This window comes from Varroa jacobsoni, unplaced genomic scaffold (genome assembly GCF_002532875.2).
Source record: "Varroa jacobsoni isolate VJ856 unplaced genomic scaffold, vjacob_1.0 scaffold_1348, whole genome shotgun sequence".
Classification (NCBI taxonomy): domain Eukaryota; kingdom Metazoa; phylum Arthropoda; class Arachnida; order Mesostigmata; family Varroidae; genus Varroa; species Varroa jacobsoni.
In genome coordinates, this window is record NW_019214250.1 from 139,640 (window position 1) to 164,403 (window position 24,764).

Genomic DNA, 24,764 nt, shown 5'->3' on the forward strand with positions numbered 1-24,764 from the left:
TTTTCTGGGGTATACTAGCATGATCCGAAGCACTTGTCTTGTATAATTCAGGACCCTCAGACCGAAGTTAGATCATCTCTAACTTAGTCGGGAAATACATTACGCCTATAAGCATAATTATTAATCAATATTATTTTTGAATATGCAATTACAATATAAGTAAGCAGATAAACCAACTCATTCGAATTTGCCAAGGACTCTTTGGTTGTTGTCGTTTTTTGAAGATTACAAATATTTCACCACGAGTTTGCGTTTCAAGGTGAAACCGAATGTTGCGACGCCTTTTAGCAGAGTTAGGGCCGATTAAGAACCCAACTATCGGTCGTCTACTTGTATAGCACTACAAGCGTCGATGACCTTCGTCATGTTGAAACACTTCCTCTGCTGCATGTCTATCTTAAAATGTCTTACATTTAACCGCCAGCCTCTGACAGAATTTCAGCGAGATTGGTAGGCTATTGTTACTGTTTGTCGAACATTTCGATTTAGGATAACTAACTTTCGCGGAAATATCTCTAGATATGAATGTTTACAATGCTAAAGATGTCAATACTAATAAATATGTAGCTATTTATATGATAGTAATGATAAAGCCAAAGTGCCTGGGTCAGCATGCTTTGCCTGTCAGTGTCGAATTTGGTCGCCAGTAAATATACGACTCCGCTAACAGAACTAGAACGCTTTTTCCTCGCTCCTAACGGCATGCCATTAGGTGTTCATTACCTTTAAGAGACCCTGCCGTGTCCTGGAGATAATAATCGCAAGGTATCAACTAATTAGGGGAGACGACCAGTTGGACGCGGGTACTGAATTTGTTATCAAGAGAATTGATGATTATTTTGCTAAACCAGTATAGCCGCATTGCAGAGGCTAAATATATAAAGTAGGTATTTGGTTAACAGTTGTATAGTTATCCACTGCGTTCTCGCAAAGATCTTTTGGGCAAAAACCTAGCTCTGCAGTGAGTCGACGACTTCCAGGGGCTAGGTATGAAAAGCGCGTCATCACGAGGGCGACCGCGCACACTTCATGGCTTTTGTAATAATAAAATCGAAAGAGACTCGAGAATTGAATGTCAAGGGCGCTCCAAGCACATGAGAGTCGGCCAAGAAACAGATAGGTATTCTCTATATTTCACTCTATTTTCGAGCTCTCATTGGCTACGGCTGCAAAAAGGGGTACTGAAAATATATAAAAAAAAATCGAAAATTGCAAATGGAACAACTAATACTTTTTTTTTTTAATTTACACAGTGCATACTGCTTTTTTAGTTCCTGCTTTGTAAGCCAACAAAATATGGCGTTTATTGGTCTGTGACAAAAGTCAAGGCCCAGTATCTATACCACTGAGTCTTTTTCTTCCACTGGGCAATGAAGCCATATTATATTATGTGCATGAATATTAAACGGCGTCGGTAGAGAATCTCATGAAATCCATATATATATATATATATATATATATATATATATATATATATATATATATAGCAGGCTTCTTATTGTATGTTGTTTAGCCTTTTATATATCTTTTTCAGGTAAAATCTCCATTACGCTAGTATTTCTACTTCTTTCTTTTCGAAACTCCCCATCCCCGCTAAATTTATCAGAACACATCCGCCCTAACAAAGATTTAGCCTCACGTCGTCTGCGAAATACTATTTCCATATTTAACACTCTAGATTCTAGTGCTTCCTCATTCTAAGCATGGATGGTTACCACTCTTACCACAAAAGCAATAAACATCTTCGTTTTTTATCGTTACTACTCTACACGTAACTGCAGAAACTTATATTTAAAGGATCTTGGTAGTCGTGGCTTTCTACTTTCGTTCTGTCTAGCTGTCACTTTTCTACTGCAAGAATGGAGGCGTATTTTTTAGAACAATCGGGTTCGTTGGTCCTCATGCTTCTGTTTCTCCTGAAGCTATCTGTAACACCTCGCTAGTGGCCATGACGGGTGAAGGCACAGCCCTGCTGGGATTTTTCGATGTGAATTAATCCTGGCAACTATTGCAGAGCCTGGTTAGCAGATAATGATGCTAAAAAAATTCAGGGGGCTTGATTTCGGCGTCCGAAGGAGAGTACCATAATGTTCCGGGATTACATAAATTATTCGTATGTCATAGTGCATGTAGTGTTCTGAAACCCCTTCGCCAAGAAATGCCAGTATTTTCTCAACTTAAATAGTTCAAACCTCTAAGTTGAGAGAGGGGCGTCGGGGATAACGCTGAATAATAGAACTATTGCAAACGACATTATATGAAACATGAAGATAAGTGTAAACGAGCATGACCAGATCAGAGAAATAATGTCTGCTCTTACAGTTGTTTTATTATATATTATTGCTCTTACACGCGGTATTAATTGTAATATTCTTTCTATCGTTGGTCTCCTTCGAAGGCTCATACAGCCAAAGACACCCTCTAAGAAAGCGCTGATAGATCGACCCCGATCCGTCTGCATTCCGGCATATTCCTTTTTCTAATCCACAAAGCATCGACTCATTATAGTCTTTCTGGCAAAATTATTCACTTTCCTTATGATCAACTCATACCTTGCATCATTTCTTTTTTCTTGGAAATGGGATCAATGAAACAGTGGTATGATTACGTAATGATAACAATGGTAATGATTACGAACGTGGCATTTAGGCAAGGCTGTCCGCTTCTGAGTCGATACTGTGGTCAGCGCTTGTTTCTTGAGAAGCTTCAGATGAAAGCAATATTATCTTCATGCCTCGCCGAAATTTTTCGCCGAATTACTGTAGAAAGTTAGTAGTAGGAAATACCCCTATTATTTCTATTCGAGGTGTGTCTGGTGACTTTGGCTCCTTTGAGTGTGGCATTGGGTTTTCCAGGGCGACACCAAAACATACCTTCACCCATGCCGAGACCATGGCTACCCTTTCCACAAAGCTGTTATCACAGTTTAAAAGGAGCCTGTCTGTTGGCCAGGTCTCAAAGGCAGGACACCGAACTGTCTGGTGTTACTTGCTTTTAGAGCTCGAGAGCCGATGGAGTTCGAGAGCTGTTGGAAGTTTGATGGTGCTATACACCGTGCAATAACGTGCTATTGATCACACAGTAGATTTCATTGAATTATTGCTATATGCTGTCAGTGAAGAAATATTTCGCCGCAGGCCTCTAAAGGTCTTGTTGGCTCCCTTTAGGACTGACGCGCAAGTAGCATTCGAACTAAATTGACCCAGCTGTGATTGCATTTGTTATGCGCGGTGTTCAGACGCATTCGGTGTGCGGTAACAACCGACAGAACGACGACGAAGACCAACAATTATATCTGGAAATAGAAGGTAACGATCTGTAACGTGAAGTGTGCTATAACAGTTATTGTTTACATATTGCTTTCTGTCGATGAATATAGCAAGAGGTGAAGGTGGACTTTCGTATTAAACCAAATCGTGGTACGTAAAAGCTGGATCACTCGCCAGTTACGAATACACAGCGTCGCACACCCAAGCAAACGCTCTGCGGATAGCTGTGGGAGATTATCTGTGCTAAAATTTCCCCGAGAATCGATTACTTTTAATTCCATTTCTGGTAAGCTCAATACATGAGTAAAGTATAAACGGGACGTATTTGGTGACTACTAGTCGAATGTGTGGTTGAAAATCTGCCTTTGGGATATAGTTTGATTTCAATACCAAGCGATATCTGACCGATTAAGGCTATGGCAAGATACAGTGTATTTATAATTGGAATATATGCATTAGAATCAACCTGTATTTTATGATAATTTCTTATGTGACATAAATTGGATTTTGTTAAGCATGAGGTCTGTAGGGGGGAATTGTTAGCTAATTCCTCGATCTAATATTTAGCCATGCAACAAAAGGTAATATCCCATATTTCGAATTCACGAATATATATATAAGGCTGTTTTCTGTAAGACTATATCTGCAATCATCTCATTTCGATAAATTTTTCGTACACGTTATACGCGAGGATTTATCGTATATTCAGTACGCTTTGCTGTTTCTCAGCACGAATACGTCCTCATTTTTTGCTGTGTGCCATTGCTAAGCTACAACGGCTGGCCACTGAAACGTGGCCTCGACGTTTGAGACAGCCAACAGGACTGTTGAGTAACTCACTGAAATCGAAACGTTTCTGATAAACCATGATGAACCCGTTGTCCTGAGTGAAATGATACCCTACTATGCGGTTCTATTCTCTTCGAGCAGTTTCCAATTTTAAACAGAGGCCTGAAGGAGATCCGTGCGCCATATTGATAAAGATGTGAAGAGAGAAGAGCACTTTGAAGCTCGTGAGGCCTGCCGCAGCGGAATTTGCACTCACTCATATGTAAACCTACTGCACTGTAAAAAAGGACACATTACGTAAAGAAAGTTTATTCTCATTTTTCATTCATAATTCACTGCTTTCCTATCCATGCACTATCAAGCATGCTGTGATTGAGCAGGTAATGCTGGATAGCTCGCGGTTACGTGTTTGCCTATGAAGGTTAGAGACACAAAGCGAGGCAAGGTCTTGGCTCGACACCGGACGTTGATACACGGTCTTTTTCGTTGAAAGAGACCACAGCTGTTTGAAGCGGCAATGCTTGTCTATAGTAGAATGGAGCGTAAGACCCAAAACATCTAGATCTGGATAGCTTACACCTATCTGAAGCTGAGTACGTTTACTGCGAACAAGCGAAAGGGAAAGGGTTACAGAAAACCTGGTGGAAAGAGTTTCTCATATAACCCATTTGAAACCAGTTTCCTAGTCGTGAGTACGGTATCACTGGCAGTAAACATTTGAGCGCTGCGCCAAATATTCAGTAAAATTCTAATAAAAGTAATAAGGTGTTCAGACAACGGATGGTATGTGTACAGTGATCTGATCCGTAAAATTATCATTGTCTGTCGATTCCCAAACGAGATGTGTACCACCTTCCTATATTGTACATCATTCACGTCGTTCTGCCGCCGTACAATTGTATACTGACCGGTTTCCACATGGCTCATATAACCGAAATGTTCCCCTATGACTGCCCTTCTGCCCTGCTGACTTGTGACCAGCTTGTAGTAGCAAGACAATCGATTGCCTGATCCACGCCCATATAAAATTATCTTGACGATGGAAACGAAACTACATGTGCCTCATGCCATTGCCAGATATCATCAACATCCACAAAAGAAGTATTAAGCAATTCAATGTTTACTTAGCTTAGGAACAAAGATCGTTTCATTCTAGCTGGTAGTAGTCCAGAAGAAAGTATTCGCCGTAAACATTAGTTTGATTCACGCATTCGGCTTTAGTTAGGGTTATATTATCCACGTAAGTCCATCAACTACTTACAACAGGGGTTGAGATAGATAGTGCTGTGTACCTGTGAGGCTTGCTATAAACGTATTATCTTTGTTGCTATGTGTTTATTATGCTGTCAGTCAGGCCCCAACCTGGTGACACGATGCGACACTGCAAACAACGATGAAGGTAAGTTATAGGGGATCGCAGAGTGCTGTAATGAAGAGTTAGGGCTATTCTAGGGGTTCTTTTGGCGATTTTTTTGGTCTCTTTTGATGAAACGGCGAGCTATTATCGTGCGATATCATCGTGCGAGTCCTGCCTCGTATCTACCTACACACAACAGAACGGACGCGTTCGGAGGGTAGGATCAAACGAGGAATCGTTTGGAGTACAAGGGTCAAGAACGATGTGTTTGGCGTCCAGTGCTCTTGACGTCTGCCCATCGCTTCTGCAGTTTTGAATATCTACTGTATAGTATCGTCTGTAATATATGCCACGTGCGGCAGTTTGCTTGCTGCAAGCGGAATCAATCGGCCCGCATACCCAATTGCTTTCCAAGTGTAAGAGAGATCAGAGACTGTTTCATCTGTAGATATTTACATTGCGTCATGCCTATTGCATCCTTGTCGACCCCCGCGTCATTTCGTTAAAGTTCCCCTGACGCTGCTAAATTTCGCTTTTTGTTATAAAAACAAGCGTCAAAAAACAAACAAAAACGCTGCGATAGCGAATATGTATGCGATCACCAGTCGTTGAGGCTGTGAATCTGACTTTTACATGGAAGAGATCGATCAATAGCAGAACGAACTCTCGCAGCTTTATTAAACCACCTCCGCTCGTTTGAGTAATGGAGTTTATGTAGTGTGCAGCATAATGCAAAAACTCGAGCAGACAGCTTTCTTTAGAACAGAGCATAGTAGTTCCACGCGTTCGATACGGTGAAAAGTTACCGACCTAGTCTATATGTGCCTTTAATAGCATCATTGCTTATAAATTTTATCCTCTAAGAAGCTGTACTGGCCTCGGTAACAGCACAGGATAAAGACAAATAATCAAAGCGTCATTTTGCCGCTTTTCTCTCCTCCAGGTTGTTGCTTTTTCATACTAAACCCGCAGAACGCATGTAAGATACGCGCGATCAATGTTTTTATGCTTCGGCCAGAAGAAAAATATTCGCTGCACAGAGTCAACATACACCATAAAAAACGTAGCGAAAACAAATCTGTCCGATTTGGGTATCCCGAAATGGCCATGGGTACACGCTGCCTGCGTCTGCTGTTACCTCTCGAGAATCTGAAAGTGATGGCACGTGCAAAGCAATCCAAAAGACCAAGAAAAATACATCTTTGCTTGTCTGTGATGCCGTTCAGGGGCTTAAGAAATTTTAAAACTTGTCGCTAGTGGTAGTCTATGGTCTATGTGGTTTTTGAATAATCTGACGTAATAATCAGACAGCGAGCGCGAGAATTGCGAAAGTCTGTCCAAGCAAAAGGGGCGTAAAACGAAAAGATATAAAGCATTTGTCATAGATACGAACTGCAGGTATTTTTACGGTTTCATACTGCTCGCCTTTGTGATGGGAAGCATGTTAGAGACATGCTCGCGGCATGGAGAAACGTCGACGGCAAGAAATGATTGTAGACTTGTGTAGCAATATTAATTATGACGCATGGCTGAGGCACACATGTCTATGAGATGAATGAAAACGGTGTTTTAGCGCTACAGTATCACGTTGGAATTGTCAAGCTTTCATATTGTTTACTCGTATAGAGTACCCAGGCGTACTGCAGTTTCAGTCACCTAGTTACAACCGATGTTGGCTGCAATACAGGTATAAGGTTTTCTTTCTAAAGATTCAGAAAAGATCTTGCTTCTATTTCTCGAGCGCCCGTCACACACAAATATACGGAAAACGTTGTGACATGTGTTTTTGACGTTACATATATCCAGCAATTTTAATCCATAAATAAGTTTCTTGTTAAAATGTTCTCCTTTATTTTAGCACCAACTAAGAGTTAAATCGAAACTTGCCCCGTGGTTTTGCCACGACCACGCAGTAGCCGTCGTCACTCTTCTGGCCGCCTTTTCCAGTACATGAAAGTGTTATTACTTAAAAGAGATAATCAAGGTATCAGGTAATATCTTCAATTCTATTTCCGGGCTGCAGGCTGGTCTGCGTGTAACATCTTTCATATTCGCACTCGTCATCACCCGGAAGTAAGCGTCAGCTATGCTATTCCAGTTTACTCTGGTTTTATATCGTGGTAAATTGAAAACGATGTTGGTGTTTAAGCTATTTCCTGTGGGCGCTCTATGATGCAACACAGGATCTTCCATCTGCTGTCGCTATAGCACAGTATCTAAGCGGAAGTTTCTGCTCTTCTACTCAGAACCTTCACGGTACATAGCGCTTCTTATGCGAAAGCGACTTGCTCAATATAGGCAATACGAGATTCAGCCGCTCTAACTTACTTCAAAAGCTCATTTCTGCGCAGTGTTTCGTCGAGTAAAACTATCGAAGGCAGCTTACAAGAACATCAAAACGTGTAACTATTTATCTGGCAGCACCTTTAATGACTTTATGTTTGTTGGCAACTTTATCTTTGATAACATATTTGCTTGATCGCACTGGCCTGTAGCGTTATAGGCCCGCCACGGCCTCACTAGTGCTATCTCGAACAGTCAGTGCTCCATATCTAGCTATAATAAAGATTATTACGATATTACATGATAATAAGCTCTATTGCGATGAATGTAACTACGAGGGGAACTCACTCGGACGACAGAGTGTCTCTGCTAAGCTATTTTTGCTAAGTTGGTATCAATATTGTGTCGTGTGGTGAGCCAACCTTTTGTTTCTTGTTACGTGAATAACTTTTACCTCTTTTGGTCCTGTAAAGACCATTAAGGGCTCAATCAAGGCCACTAGGCAGAACTGGTGCAGTTTTTATCTCTACATTTTATAGCATCTCTGCGCCGCGTCAAGTTACGTATCATAATAGTAAACTGTGGAAAGCAGCAATACTAATTAGTTTAACCAAAAAGAAAACGCCAGACTTATTTCCGAGAAATAAAGTCTGATATTTTTTGGTTTACATAATGGCCACTCAGGGAAAGTTTACATTGTTATGAAATCTAATCATGCTATAAGATTACTGTTTTAAATGAGATAACGTAGTGATGACGTGTCTACAAACTTTAGGGACCTGCTAGAACGTTTAAATTCGAAACCTGAAAGGCTGATAGGGGCTAGGAGCCGTAATAATGCCTTAACAAATGGTAGTAGGACCGCAGAATCGTTTTCATCGAACACTTCACAGTTGCCTGAACAGCGACATCATAATATTGTACATAGCAACCTTCAATAATTCTAGTGGCTATTTTAGCATTGGTATATTGCTGAATCAGATAATTATTAATATTATTGTTGTCTATTAATGTCCGACTGGTCTATCGAATGGCTGTACAATGCTTAAATCACGCCTCACTTAATACTGAAGTTACGGCTGAAGCGTTGTGCGGTTCAATCCCGTCCTGTCGGAAAGGCCATTCTCTCGAGCTGGCTGTTATTATAGTTCGTAGCTGTGATTTCAAGCAACGTCTTTCGTTCGACGACTATGAGCGTTTGTGTCTGCGCATAACGTATACATGAGGCTTAGATGGTGCGTCGTGAAGTGCTATTCTTGAAGCTCTCGTCCTCGTTGCTTATGGGTTAGCCCACGACACGAATTTTTGCCCCTTCAGCCATTGTTCAAGATGACGAGACACGGCTGAGGGAAGCAATGACTGAGACGGAAGCGCGTCGCGAGCGAAATTGTTTCGGGTCCTCCGATGTACATCGGAGCAGCCGTCGTTTGAAGAAGTTAGCTGCGTTACAGAATAATTGCAGTTCCTAAAACTGTGCTGAAGTAACTCGAAGTAATAATGATGTGTGTATTGAATGCAGCTACTTAGACTTCTCGGGATTTCAAAATGGCCAACTATATCTGGAAACAGTCCGAGATTATCAATAGCTCTGAATAGATATCCATTTCGCTATTAAGTCTAGATGGCTAATAGTGGGTGATCAGCTGTGTTCGGCTTATGCCTCAAAGGGCTGCATAGAAGAAATCCACGTTGCCCATATACCCCCTGCCGGTAACAAACAAGATTTAAAACCTAACAAACATAATATGTAGCAAGTACATACAAACTGATGAACAAATAAAACATGTTCTGAGCAAGCCTTGCAACATAACCCTTAGGTATAACAAGGGTTTTTTAACTTGGACATTTCCAATTCTAGAGAAAATTAAATATATTTCAGAACTACTTTTCCTCTCGGAGGCCATAAGCCTCGGCAAAGCTACTTATGTCTCGCGATGCGCTACTCCATTCAAGCCATTATAAAGAATTTGTTTTTATCTATTGTTTGCTTGTCCTCTTTGCATGAGGTAACGATGTCCACGTATCTGTCTTTCTATCAATTCTTTCTTCAATCTTTCTATCAATTTTTGTGCAGAACTTGCAGGCGTATATGTGTGCGCGTGTAGTATTTAGAACTAGCAAAGGCTGTTACAGCTTAACTGGTTTCCCTCTCCGAGTAGAGTTCAAAACTGGCTGACCCTTCTACGTCCATACCGTACAGTGGCCCAATCGTTTTGTCTGCTTGCTACCTAGATGACTATTTAGTACTTACGACGCCTATGTGGATAACGATAATTTCCAACATTAATTGAATGTTTTGTTTGTTAAGTAACGTGTATCTGAAAATAATAAGAGTAAATTTATAAACAAGTAACTGCCTGACCCTACTACGAATAAGGACGTCTAGCACTTCTACTTGCATTCAAATATTGCGCTTTTCAAGCGGCTTTGTATCATCTTTAATGGGTTTGAAGACTGCAAAGAGGGAAAGCAGACAGAAAATCAATCAATATTCGATCAATTTCGTATGGCCTACAACGACTATCCGATATCAAATTGGTTTCGTACAGATTGTACTCGTATGTGATACGGAAGCCTGTTTTTTTTAGTGCAATGCTGAAAAAATGGAAATATACCTTGATTTATAAAAAAAAAAAAAAAAAAAATGCTTGAATGTTGTCGTCAGATCGTTTAACTAAAGGCTACCCTACCTTCCATGAAAGGCTAAATAAAGTCACTTGCCAATCAAGATGTACGTATGTCCTTAGAATCGCAATCTTACTTAATTTCCCATAATGCATACCACTGATTGCTACTTATTTTTTGTTTATGTATTTGCTTAAAATATATACCTTTACAGGGTACCTGACGTTGCTTTGTTAGTTAGCAAAGGCTGAAAAAAAAAACAAATTGTAAATTCTATTCTAATGAGTATTGTATCGTTAGGCAGCGAACGTCGAAATCAGTCTTTAATCTCTAATACAAAATGGTGCAAGTACGATTTTTTCCTTGGGAATTCCGGTCTTTGGTTATACAGAACGCAACCTGTCAGACGAAGTATCGAACTTCTAGAAGCAACTATCGTATGGCCCAACAGATTATCCATGGTTTCAATTAGCAAATGTTCCTCTCTCAATTAACTTCTAACCATTGGCTACAGTTGTAAGAAAACGGGCATTGATTCCACTGCAGGCCACCAATGAAACCTTTTAGGCTAATGTTGGACGACAATCTAGCAGTCGCAGGTTTAACTGTTCCCTAGCTACGCTTATTGTTCCATTTGGTCGACTGATCTAAAGGCAAATTAGGCATTTAACTAAGTACAATTCCAGGGGCAAATTCATTTACGCTCACAGATACCATGCGTACTTCTGTGACGACCTAAATTCTATACTTTTTCGGATAAGGCGACACTATTGCTTAATACTCATTAACGTTCATACATGTTGCGACAGCCAACGTTTTCTGAAGCCACAAATGGGATCCATGTGTGGCTGCGTTGATATAAAGCTACCTCAGCCGCATCACGTCCTCTGGCTGGGTAGGAAACCCACACACAGTGACCATTTCATAACAACTACCACTATGGGTAAAACTTTATTTGAGAGAAACCACTTACAAATAGCAGGCCCACTTTGTAACACGATGTTCACCTCGTGCATAAGCCATGCTGGATATCACTAATAGGTAGTGAACAAGCAACTTATAGTCAAATATTAAAAAATTATCAAAAAACAACTAAAATTCATGCTATCGCATTAAAAAGTGCACATTTTTTATTTATTTTATTTTATTATATATATTATTCTCACATTTATTGTGTACTATCTTTCAATGGTGTGAGCTTTATTGAATATATGTACATAAGTAATAACTTAGAATAAACTCAATGCAACATATGCTTTGGCGATATGCTATTGCGGTGATTTCCCAGAAGGTCAACTAGTAAAATGCATAACTGCGGTTGGCCAGGCATACAAGGTAAACAACTTTATGAGTTGAGCTTCAACCTAATTCAGCTCGTATGAACCGTGCCAGTGCAAGTTCCCTGGTCCTTTACCAGATAGAAGATCGGTTTCACTTAGCCGGTAGAAAGGGCCCACAACTGACATTAGGCGAATAGTTTGGCCTGTTTTCGCTACGTTTAGCGCACGTCGTGCTGCACTGCACGACGCAACACATTCGCGAAAGATGACATCGCATTATTAGTTGTGACGATAGTTGATTTAATAATGCGTGAAGTTGCAGATAGGGGGCATGCCTGCATCCTACTTTGGCTAAAGACAACACCAAAGAGGCAAAATTTCACAGCAAATAATTGCATCGTGTTGAAGAGCATTAATCTAAGTTAATAATTAGCATTGCATGTGAGTTAACTTTAAGTATTGTCGGTGTATCTCGAATTCTAATGGTCCTCACGGTTGCCTCTAGTTGTACAAGTTACTGCTATTGCTGACTTCCTTAAAGCAAATCATTAATAAGACCTCTATGTAATTATTGTTTTAGTGCCAGTTGAACTTTGACCCGTGACGTACGCACTCACAGACAACTTAAACTCTTTGTTTTGCAAAAAAAAATTGTTTGACGATCTTTTGTTCGGTCATTGAAATTTTGCAAGATCGGACGACAATAGCAGACCGCCAGCGTCAAAAAAACCTTAAATAGGCTGATCAAGCATTGACCGATTTGCTTAATACACAAGCGAAAACACACTGAGTTTGCTTTCAAAGAATTAATTATCAAATATACTTAACCATAGGACACACTCAAAGCTAAACAGTGATTCAGTATCTGGAGCTGGATGATTATTTTGCAAAAAGCCTGCCCAGGCTAGATCAGTACAACAGCGAAAAATGTTTTTACTATCGTAAGGCGGCATTATATAGCGTAGATCAATTTCTTGGCTAATCATATTGGCTAATCATTGAACCTGCTGAACATTTTGCTCACTATGAAAAGCAGGAGGCGGTCGATATCCAGCGTGTTATAACGGTAATGCTAGCGTAGAATCTGTCTATCGCTAAACCTATAGGGTTGGATTTTTGTTTGGGAAATGCAGTGCCATTTACTTTCTACATTTCATACTATTTCTACCATACATCGACATACAACACATAGAGGCAACAATTGCATTCGTCTATTTTAACACATAAATAAACACAATTAGAGGTTACATTTGGTGCTACACAATCAAAATAGCGAAAATATGCCAATCCGGTTATCGTTGGTTTTAGCCAATCGCAAAACGAAGGCCGGTGTCAGATGTACTATCCTATGTAGTCTCGTATATACGGCGTTTATAGAGACCATAGGCGAGCAGTTCAGTAACCACGTTTCCGTGTCCTTGAAGGCCCCGAACCAGCCTCACAGCCCCGAAATCTAATGGGACCGTACCGTCCAGGTGTACCGTTCGCTGCGTCTATGTACAGTAGAAACAGAGAGGATTCTCGGCCGCCTTAAACTGAAAACGTCCGCCCCTCCCGTCGCAATATCTCTGCCTGTACCGCTGCCTGTATTCCTTCTGGTTGCCTATTTGTACCTAGTTGTTCGTTATACTTCTACGTTGTGTCGTGGTATCGACATTGAGAGGGTAATGATTTAGGCGTAGACTAACTTCCCTGGTCGTAAATGGGCTCTGTGGTGTGAAAAGAGTAATGTTCGTGTTTCAAATCGAGGCATAGAGAATCGGAACTTGCCGGAAGTTGTTGAAAGGCATGGGGCATCGGTATCAGCTATGAAGATTCGTTGGCGCCTCTCCAGCAGAACCTTTTTCTTATTGCTGGACATCGCTTTGAGCTGACTTTCCTTTTCAGAACTGCTAGGCTTCTCTCTAGAATGGAAATTGAAATTTAAACGGCAATTCATCCTACGCCCAGAGGTCCGCTATGGGCGGTTGGCAACCCGGAAAAGCCATACAGATACGAGTAAACATCACTTATCTTTTTGCTTGCCTTTCTTGACTTTTTGCTTGCCACGCCCAAATATTCAGGGCTAATCTGCATTTGCCTACCAGATAAATTGACAGCTTTTATCATTGGCAGCAGTAGCATTCATAATGACAGTGGAAAAGTAAATAAACAAACGATTTGACGCATCTACCGAGTGCCGAAGATTCCGATGACGTTGAAGCCGATGTTATCTCGTAGAAGGCTGGCCTGCATCTTTGCTTTTGAAAAAAGAAATGCGACTACGTTCCGTGTTATATCAACGTATATACATGGCTGCATTTGCAGTAACAAAAGAATGCCGAAGAGTCTGTCGTTGCCGGCTTTTATCCCCATGAATGATGACGCTGAGGCCATTGCTGCTTATGCATTGCAACGAAGAACAGTCACGCTAGGATCATCCTGGCTAGTCTGACTGGCTTGATGTAGTACCAACTAATGAAAGAGAGAAGAATATAAATGCTTTACCTATACTGGACAAAGAACATCACACGCTTAGGCCGAGCTTAGCGATTTAAACGGTGATTCTGGAGATTGGTTGAAACTATGGTGTTTGCTACTGTGTATCTTCTCTAATCTAAAGAGAGCTACGAGGAGCCGCTGAAACCGTGTACGTAGAGCTTGCTGAGTTCACATTCAAGTGTTTTGGAGCCGGTCTGAGAAGATGAGTAAATCTTATTAGCATAGGAACATGCATTTTAGTAGAGCAGGGGATAGACGGATAGAGAGTTTCTAGCGTTCGCATATGATGGGCTTGGCTACTGCTGCTGTTTATATTGTTGCCAATAAAACTTCACCAGAAGTGAAGCGTGGTGTTTGGTTTGCTCATGGATATCGAGTATCTGGTCATATCTTATTATCAACGGATATTTTGAAGTTGTCCTTTCATTCAGTCAGCGAATAAGCGTTGGATAGTACGATCTGTATGGAACTTTGTATGCTCCACATTGGAAAGAACTGAATTGTCTACGCATCGATACATTTCTAAGCATCGAGTCAATATTTTTTTTATTCCAGGGATATATATATCCCTGGAATAAAAAAAAACCAATCGGCATGGCCGTAAAACGAAGTACCAGGCTTCGAATCTAGATTATTATAGCAGGCAAAAAAAATACTCACCGCATATATATATAACTTCCACGGAACTTTGTCGTCATGGTTTGTTCAATAAATCACTTAAGTTTGCATTATTCGTTGCCGAAATAGGTTGCCTAATCTGTATCAGCTGTTTAGGCTCCATAGCGTCTAATCGAACCAAGTCAGTCCCTCCAATTTGATCATTGTCTGCTATTGATGTCTCCACAAAAGCTATTCTCCTGCTATGATTAGTCACCCCGTTCTGTCCTTTTCTAAGAATGATAGATAAAACCATTATGGTACTGGGTACCACTCAGCCAACGGTGCCAGCTCTCAAAAGTGGTAATTAGCGCCTCGTCAATGCAGTAGAAAGCGGCTGTGAATAGGTAATCAGCTCTGATCCAGCTTTAGTTGTTCAGCTCTTCCAAGCTTTATCTATTACGCGCGTCGAAATGACAGCGAAACGTCTAACAGAGATCTTTTTTTTTTGCTCAGCCCAGCATCTCTGGGGAAATCTTGGCAGACACCAGACGCCACGACTTACTTAAACCCAATGCGCTTCAATAAACCTGGCAACGTTGCGAGCCTTCGATGCACTCGAACCTTGCTGGCTTTACGCGAAAGACAGCTCCTAGATAAGCCTTTACATACAGTATATTATGGTGCTTCCCTCCACCTATCTCCTCTAAATAGTCCGTGTCTTTTTCTATCTCCAGACGTACGGTTCTGTTAGAGAAATCTAGCATGTTCGCTGGGATTTCCCGTTGGGAAATGTCGCATGAGCATAACGTGAAAGTGAACAAAAAAGTACATACGCCATCATTTTCAGCGATGTTTCCCAAATCGAGAAGCTTATCAAAGATGATTTCGAGTCTCGAGAAATTAGGCTTTGGAGTCCGCGAAAGCTTTTGTTGCAGGGTTTCTGTTAACTAGAGAAAGAGGAAGGGCACATGTAATAGAATATAGGGTTCAAAGCTCCAGCGTCTCCCACAACGTAAACAATTATCTTGCTTACGTACGGTTTTTGTAAAAGGTAAAAACGTTCCACATTACTGATTGATCGGCCCCTACACGTAGCAATCGATGGTTGTTCAAAGATAAACATTGGAGGACATGCGACATTAACATCGGGCTATCTTCTGTCATATGGTAGATGTGATGTGACTAATGTTGTTTGCGTACTTTATTTTATTAGTAATACTCATCGGTTCGTTTCTAACAACCAATTGGCATGGCCGTAAAACGAAGTACCAGGCTTCGAATCTAGATTATTATAGCAGGCAAAAAAAAAATACTCACCGCATCGCAAAGTGCCCTAACGAACAGGTACGGGAGAAGCGTTTACTGTAGATATGTCGTTACATTTGTGTTACGTTTGTTGTTGTTGTTGTTTACGTGCGCAGTTACGTGTTGGATCAACAAAAGCAACAATAATCGGTGTTGACTCAGCTAGCTGGCTAAGATAACTAGGCATGTATTTTACTACTAATCCTTATGTGGGCAATCTTTCTTTTCATTCTGACACTCTCAGACCGAAAGCCGAGTTGAGACGAGAAGGTGCCATTTAGCTTGATTCTAACTATTTCTAGTACCAGCAACTGTCCGTGTGTCGAAAAGCATAAATGTTTACAGGAGTCACGTATATATGTTGGGCGGAACGCTGCTGAGTCTGCGAGCACTAGACTTAGCGTCACAGTAGAGTGTTCGTTTAAATAACAAACAGACTCTGAGCTTTTGTATCTTGGTAATATTAGCGTTCAGTCAGCCTGAGCTTGTTAAGGCCTTTAGGCCAAGATCAAACCTGAGGTAGGCAACACTTTTCCATACGATAGGACAAACAACGTGGCAATGGACCGGTGCAAAGTATAATAACATATGATTTAAGAATTGAGCCCGCTTAAGGTTGAACTATATGTATAAAAATTTTCATCGAGGATTTAAAGTTTCGTAGTGAAGCCTTAATTAGGACTTGAGAGCTTTATCCTGCATTCGTTATTGATATTAATGGCTACGCAGGGTGTGCCACCCTGAGGCAATGTTGCATTCGACGAAGATCATGCGTTGTTAGCCGATTTATTCAATAGCATTGACGTGGAGAAGACCAGATATCATTACAGCCACACACATATATTTCAATTACTTTGAAGGTTATGACTAAAAAAAATATTTTCCGGACTCTTGAATAGCCTGGAATTAACTCCACACAATAGATTCTAGTGTATGAGAAAAAACGGAGCCGTTTTGCCAAAAAAAAATTATTGATCAAATATAGTCATGGAATAAAATACCATTTCTGCGACTTGGTACAATCTATATTTTCTCATAATACGAACTCGCTCTCAATTCAGTTCTTCTATACATAGGTTGTGTCTTAGCCGTTTTGCGATATATTCATTTAGTCAAAATGACCAAAAGCTTGTGACTAACTGTTGTACCCCTCACTTACCTCGAATCGTTAAATTAGTGCTAAAATGTTATGGCCTTCATGAAGCTTTCCCCTGTGTAGATCTATAAATAACAACGTCATTGTTGTGATCAGCTTACATAATATATGCAAAGTTGATGAATATGTACTGTCCGTTACTTTCAGGCCGGTAAGCGTTTAGGTCTCGGAAAAGTTCTCAACCTTACAAGGTCTTTTTGCAGTTATATTTTGCAACAGGCGATTCGGCTAACAGATAGTGTATAGCACATATCGATTAGGATTTGTCTTCGATATTTAACGTATTCATATACTGCCGTTCAAATTCCGCGATCAGTGTTACCCGCTGAAGCTATCTCCCTAAATTATGTGCTGCTACTCCTCACAGAGTCATATTAAGCTAGGTAAGAACAGAACGAATATAAATTGAAAAAAATAACATTTTCCACTTCCAGCGAAACCACCAAACATGACCCCGTGCAAAACCCTAGCACCTTTTGTTGGCATCTCATTGTTTCTGTTTTGTCGGCCATGACGTGCTTTCCCGCGGAAGAAACAAGATAATTAGTTACCAAGTTAATTGAGTTCAGTAAAAACACTTACAGTAAGTGCTCTGAAAATAGGGTATAAGCGTCCCCTGGCAGCGTAATCCATTACCAAATCAAACACCGACTCCATTTTGCTGAAACCCCCAGGGTAAATTTCGTTGGGGGTTTGAGTAAAGCCAAACAAACGCAAACGTAAATATATATTTTCATCTCTGCTGTACTTCGTATGAATTATGTCAAAAAACACAATTGTATATATTTATCTGTTTCAAATTAAAGAGTAGGTATTACACACTTTCTTGGCAGCATTAATAACATTGGTAAAAACGGCCAAAGCAACACCGCTTAAGGGTAATCGTTCATACAAAAGCTGAGTAGGACCACCGTCGAATACGGAGTTTTCAACCACATCGAATTGATACGGTAAAAAGGCCAGATTGCGATCGATACATATTACTGCCGTAAACTCTCGTCGTGGCCTAAAACGGTAATGACAAATAGTAGGACAGTGCTTTCGAGGAATAAGTTGGCCAAAAAGTAAAGATGTTTTTTTGCTCATTTTTACTTATAGTAATGTTTGGAGTGGATGAATCTCATTTTACGAAACAACTATTTTTTCATTACTCGCCACTTGGATAACAGATAGATTCCTTGACGAATTCGTTTAGCAGGCATCCACTGATCGATTCATTTTCGGAGTTCTATTTCTTGTTTTGAATTGCTATCCTTCTGAGCCGATGTAGCGTGAAATAAAGCTATGAGCCCGAAACAACAGGTTCCTATTTCAGGCCTTTCTGAACCTTCCAATTCGCCAAAGTCACATGAGATTCAATATTATCATGCAAGAAAAGCCCCTAAAGTTGTGCTTGGTATGTTTAAAACTTTACTGTGAATTCGTTGACTCGGTTTAATGAGTTTTGGATCGAGCCATGGTATGTATTTACTCTTCCATTGTGTTCAAAAAGCGCTTCCTAGAGATCTTTGAAACGTTCAGGTCACATTTTTAACCAATCCGGGCATCTTTTCGAATGAAATCTCTAGTTTGAGGGGACTGAAATCAGTTTCCGTCAAACGATATCAGATACAACTAGTTTCCCGTATACAATCCTCTTTAATTAAGTTACTTAAGTTCTCTTAGTAGGAAAACATATAAGAGTCTATAAGTCAAGTATATGGTGGAAAAGGTCCTCTGTTTTAATCGTAGTGAGACAGGAACTCTAACAAATTAAGAACTAATAACAAGATTTAAATATTGCCGAACTTGTCTTTGATCAAGCCAATTCGCCAATTTGACCAAGCCTCTTCGCGGGTTTGCTTAAAAACAGAATATAAATAGGTGAAAACCGAAAACAGAGAAAAAAAAACTATACAAATAAAAGGTTTAAAAATGTACAAAAATGCATAGGCCTGGTATTACCATGGACAATATGCAAACCGCCCAACATTAATAACAGCTCACGCAACGTGTGAGGGGGCACCTGCATACAGGAGCTCTGCGTCCCTCTTCGAACGTAGATGACATCAAGGCATGTATATAAAACTCCTGCGGGTGGATATGTCTCTTGCTTGAGATTAAGTATATTTCATGTATGCGCTCTTATAGTGTCCTGCGAGATGACGACCCTTTCAAAAATGATCGAACACAGATTAGATGCAGGATCGCTGACAGATCGATAAGTTGATGCCTGAACACGAACAACGGACTAGAGTGACATATCCCAAGGCAGGCGGCTTACTTGTCTAATGAACTTGTAAGATCAAACATGCCCTGCTTATGTACAGATAGTTTGAAGATATTTTGACGGTGTTGATGACTGGTGAAGCCCGCCAACGTTAGAGCGCTGCGTTGTAAAAAAAATTTTCCACAGAGAACGCACCCTTAGAAAGTCCTATTCTGCACGATATACAAAAGGCAGACGATGATGTCTAAACATAACCGTAGAACAGGCGCTCACTCTACATGGCTTCAGTCGATTCGAAGATAATGTGTGGCTGCAGTTTAGAAAGAAACTTTTTCTGCATTGATATCGATCTTTAGATCGTGCTAACTTTATAGACAATGACGTTATTTTGAGTTCATTAACTGCTTAAAGCTGTCTTAATGACTCGATAAATCTATTTTCAACAACGTAATAGATAAACCAATCCCGTTTTCGCTTTTTTTTTTTTTAAATTTTGTTTGTTCAGACGGAACTAAGTAACTAGCTTCAGTGCAACCTTTGTAAAGAAGGTTATTAATTTCGGTTTCATAAACTGTGCAAAATTATTGTTGCATACAAGCCTTATTATTTTTGTTTGAAACACTACGAAAAAAAACATTTCTTTTCATATGAGCATCATCGGATGTTAAAAGCAATCTCCCATGAACGTAGTCATGAAATAACAAGTAATAGGATTAAAATCTTTGGGGAAAATAAAGCAAATTTAAGTTTCCAGTATATTTATATTATATCGAATATATCGTATATTTACGTTAAATATACGTCAATGCGGTGCATTGAAGAGTTCAAGAAGATAGCCGATGGCCTGTCATGAATGTTGCATACTCAGATACTTATCTGCGCATACTGACAAAGCAAAAATCAATCAGATCAGCTTCTCTGACAGGGTCAATCTTTTCCTCCTACCTTTCAAATTTTTCTTTAGAATATATAATCAACGCTTAGGAAAAAATCTACTTTCATAGCTTCCACTATCGATAAATTCAGTATGACAAAATTTATCTTATTGACACTTGACTACACAGCACTGAATGGTTTGTTTAGGGTCAAACATACGGCAGTGTGAGTTGACTGATAAGTAGCACACAATACAGCGAAAAGTTGAAAAAATGTTGAGCGACATTCAACTTACGGAGAATGAAGATGACAAAAAAGAAGGTCATTGAAGGGGCAAAACAAAATCTGGCCCTTTACCTCACATCAAACAGTTTCTCAACAGGGTCTCTATTGTGGCAAAATAACATATTTCTAAACACCATTAAACGTTCCAAGACGTAATCAATCGTTCTATCCATTAAACAATTCAGTCTGGTGATGATGCCGTTGAGCAGCAATGGCAGCCTACATTACTGTTCTGCGCAAGTGGCCATAAATGAACACATCGTACCTAAATATATATATATACCAAATATTCGGTCATAAACTCGACGTAACCAATTTTGGTCATCATTTACTAATTACACCGACGCTGACAGACGCAGCTTGTGGCAGTAAGTGAAGTCAAGACTGAACCTCTGATAACCCCATAGAAACTGATAACAAAACCTAATAACGATAATAGTTTATTTTTTTATACTCCAACTGTAACTAGCGGCATGGCCTCGTATAGAAATCAACCTCGGTCGTAGCCAGCTCCTCGACATTTATCGTGAAAGCCTCTATTCAGGGTGAAAAATTGTCTTGTTTGAGATAATTGACTTTATCCTAATCATGTTCGTTTCGACATAGCCTATCGAACGCTATTCAGGACTAGATATTAGAGTACTAAATGAGGAGGTCACATTCTCAAGGACTTTGACCTATGCCAATCGCATTGATTGAAGGCACTGTAAATTAGCTAAAACAAAAACAGCATGCACTGACGTGTCGGTTTTATCTCTGATTTAAGTGGTAGATGTCGAGCTGTTTCGAACTTCAGATGGCTCGCCTGCGATGAGTCTCGGTGCGGCCTATTATCATCCTTCTGTCCTACCAAGAAGGCTATTATTAGATGCGATAGTAAACTCTAGGTAGCAGGTAGGTCCTTTTCTTTAGTTAGAGTGACATACCACTGTTAAGAAGGACGGTTTGCTTGCCAATGAATTGATTACCACCTGAGGCGATTAAAACGGCAGTATAGGTATAATATCGCCTGTAACCTAGAGACGAAGCACAATAACTACATACAGTATATACTTGGGAACTGTTGTGAGCACCAATACAACAGTCCACGAACACTTCTCTTTAACATTACGTCCACCAGCTGCTAAAATCCTGTTTTACGCGTAGAACCAGGTTTCTCATCTTTCGCTCGTGGTTTTCGGACCGGCTTAATGAAGCAGGGTGGAACTGTAGCAGGAGACGTGTATATCACAGTTTTTTAAACGTAGCACCCCTAACGATGAAAAATAAATTTGCGTGACCCGTTTTTCCTTGCCCCCCCCTGTAACTAACTAACTAACCCCGGCAAGGAATAGGTCGATGAAATGTGTAGCTGCCTAGAAAAACGTGGTCAGATTTAATTTTACTATCTCATCCGAGTTTATTGTGTCCATCGGTAAGACGTGCCAGGTTTGTGGAGCTTAAGAGATGGTAAAAAATCAAATTGGGTCTGTAGAAAAAGGATCTGATTGGCTAATCAAACTAATCTACTATAAGATGCGGACTAATAATTTGTTTCTTGCTAGACCGACCGAGCGGGACAGGTGTCCCTTTACGATAATCATGAACATGTTAAAATTTATTTTTATTATAATTTATTTTTTTTATTTTTGAATTTATGGTGAAGGTACCTCGGATTTGAAAAAATGCCTATTTTGGTTAGATTTTATTAAATTCGGAGTGAACCGTATGAGAGTGGTGGGTGAGTACTAGATTTAGGTGAGATAAAACAATTATCACGATAAAATACATGCAAGTGGTTCCGTTGGAGGGAAGGCGTCTAGCTCCAATTAATTATTCTGCCATTTTTGTACACAAGATACATTGATTGACTTTTATTTTCGTACAAACTGTGTAGGATGTATCGTTGGCAGAGCTTGTCTGCTTCGATTGGGCAATGTTTTTCCACTTTCTGAAATGATTTTTTCTGTAGTGTTTTCGCTGCCCTCGTCTTTACCGAAGTGGATGTTAGGTTCTATAATCCAATAATTCGATAGATTGGAGTTTTGCAGATTTTAGTTTTCGTTAGCTCGACAATTTACTGATAGTTCGATTGGGTAAATCATTATTTTGGTTGGGCATAGAATTTGAAAATATCGGAGTGTATCATGGCAACGAAAATTAAAGAAAAGCGTGGGGGCTAAGCTTGCTTCGCGTATAGAATAATGCAACTCTGGCTTGCAGTGTCTGACAGTAATCATTCTGCAGCCACATTAAAGAGCTGCCGACATTTTATCCGCACGTTAAATATTGAAGCTTGTCTGTCGTGTGGTAGATACGGCCTTTGCGAGTTTTTCTCTGGACGGCAAATCTGTCAGCAGAACCCTGGCGGGGTTGGTAGTGGCAGGAGGTATTCGGCGCCACACGGCGAAGCTGCCTTTTCTTTTGTCGCATCCACATTGAGGACCGTTTAGAATTCTCGTCCATTCTTCACGCATCGGATCTAACACATTCTGGTCGTCCCTGAGGTTTCCACTTTCCCACTTTAATACAACCCTGTTACGTCAAAATAGGACGTGTTAGGGTCGAGCCCGGGGCACTGAATTACACCAGTCAGATTCGCTTTCTCTATTACCTTCTGACTTTTATCCAACGCTATTGGTCTTATCGCGCTAGTGAACGCCAGCAGGATTTTTCGTACAGCTCTGAATGTATTGTATGTTGCCGTTACGATCCAGCAGATTGCGGCTTATACAGATGATATACATAGTATTACACGCGAAGCATCACTGCCGGAAATATCCGGCACAGGATAGACGGTAACCTGTATCCAATTCAGAACGATTCTAGCAAACGCCAAGAGCCAATCCGGTGGCAATAATATACGTTACAACAGTTGTCGCAACGTAACAGTATTATGCAGTACATTGTCTCTGAGTCTATGAGACAAATGGGTCATGTTAGTGCAAAGTGAGTAAAGGGGTTTCGACAAACAATGACGATAGATGACTATCCGGGAAACAAATAAGCCTTAGGTTGACAATTGTAGCTGTCAGCTTGAATGAAATTCATATTGTCAATCAAAAAAAGCTAGTCATCAATAGACAACACAGACTTAGATGTGCGCTTCATCATTGTTTAATAATTTAGTGTTCTCTATTTAGCATGCGTTTCTTTTAGCTTGCGTAAATCATACACACATTGTCAAGAATACATTCTGCCATCGAGAATCTTTTACTAACATAGTAGAATATGTAGAATACATACGATGTATAACATGTAGAATTTACTGTTTTACGGTATCGTCAGAGGTATCGGCAGTATCATCGGTCTTTGTTTCGGACAAACAGAAGGGGGCCGAGGATTGCATCGCATCCAGCAGTTGGCACGCAATTTATTCTACTTCTTCCATATTCTTTGGAACTCAATGCGAGATAACAGATAGATATCTTTTGTACAGAGAAAAACCCGGTAATAGTACGCAATAAATACTTCTAGAATTTCTATCATAAGCTTTGTGCAGTCGAACGTGCGAAGGAATACTAACAAAATGTAGACAAGGTCCCAAATCGAGCTTCCCGCCTCGTGATAACATGCTATGTCTCTCTGCCTCCACGGTTACCTGATCGTGGTTAATGTTCTAAAATCAATTTCCGTTTACCTCTGAAAGTGACCCGTGCCCAGCTGCCCTTACAAAGGCACGATATACACCCATATTATAGTACTGCCGACAATATAGCCCTAATTTTTGGCTATAAAGGCAATCAGAAATTGCTATTCATTATGCTACAGCGGAAACTTCAATAAAATATACGAATTTAAAAACAGGTGTGGACCAGAGCGCCTTCTAAGGATGTACACTGTTTGGGAACAGCCTTCGTCTGATAGTAGACATTATCACTGAATTTATTGTAAATGACCGTGTAATACAGGAAAGTTTACTATTACGGAAAACGGCGCCAACTTTGTGAGGTGCGATAAATATGAGTGGAAGGCCGATTATGCCTAAAATAGATTCTTTAAAAATAGCATTGTACGGTAGAGGTCACATTGAGAATTTTCAACAGCGGAAAGGACCAATCTTAAGCTGCCAGAGAGAACCTCGTGGGGCCCACTTCTTACCCTACTAGAAATCTGGATGCCCCTTCATACGAAGGTCCGGACTACATAATAATCTGCCAGGGGCTAAATGTAAAATGTATCCTCATTGAAAACGTACTAATAACGAACGATTATACAATCACCATTATGAATCAGCGTGACGTTTGCATAGGTGATCACGCAATGACGA

At 40.2% G+C, this 24,764-nt stretch overlaps 1 protein-coding gene across 3 annotated transcripts in view; it reads left to right on the forward strand.

The window, feature by feature from the left end:
• Window positions 1-2,963: 2,963 nt before the first annotated feature.
• Window positions 2,964-24,764, forward strand: part of LOC111269052 (uncharacterized) — a 66,453-nt gene continuing 44,652 nt past the window's right edge. For 2 of the 3 annotated variants that reach the window (XM_022848383.2, XM_022848384.2), the window contains exon 1: window positions 2,964-3,308. The gene's annotated coding sequence lies outside the window, so the exon portion shown is untranslated. Of the gene's footprint in view, window positions 3,309-3,361; window positions 3,556-24,764 lie in introns of those variants that run through there. The other variant, XM_086971930.1, reaches the window with a different exon arrangement.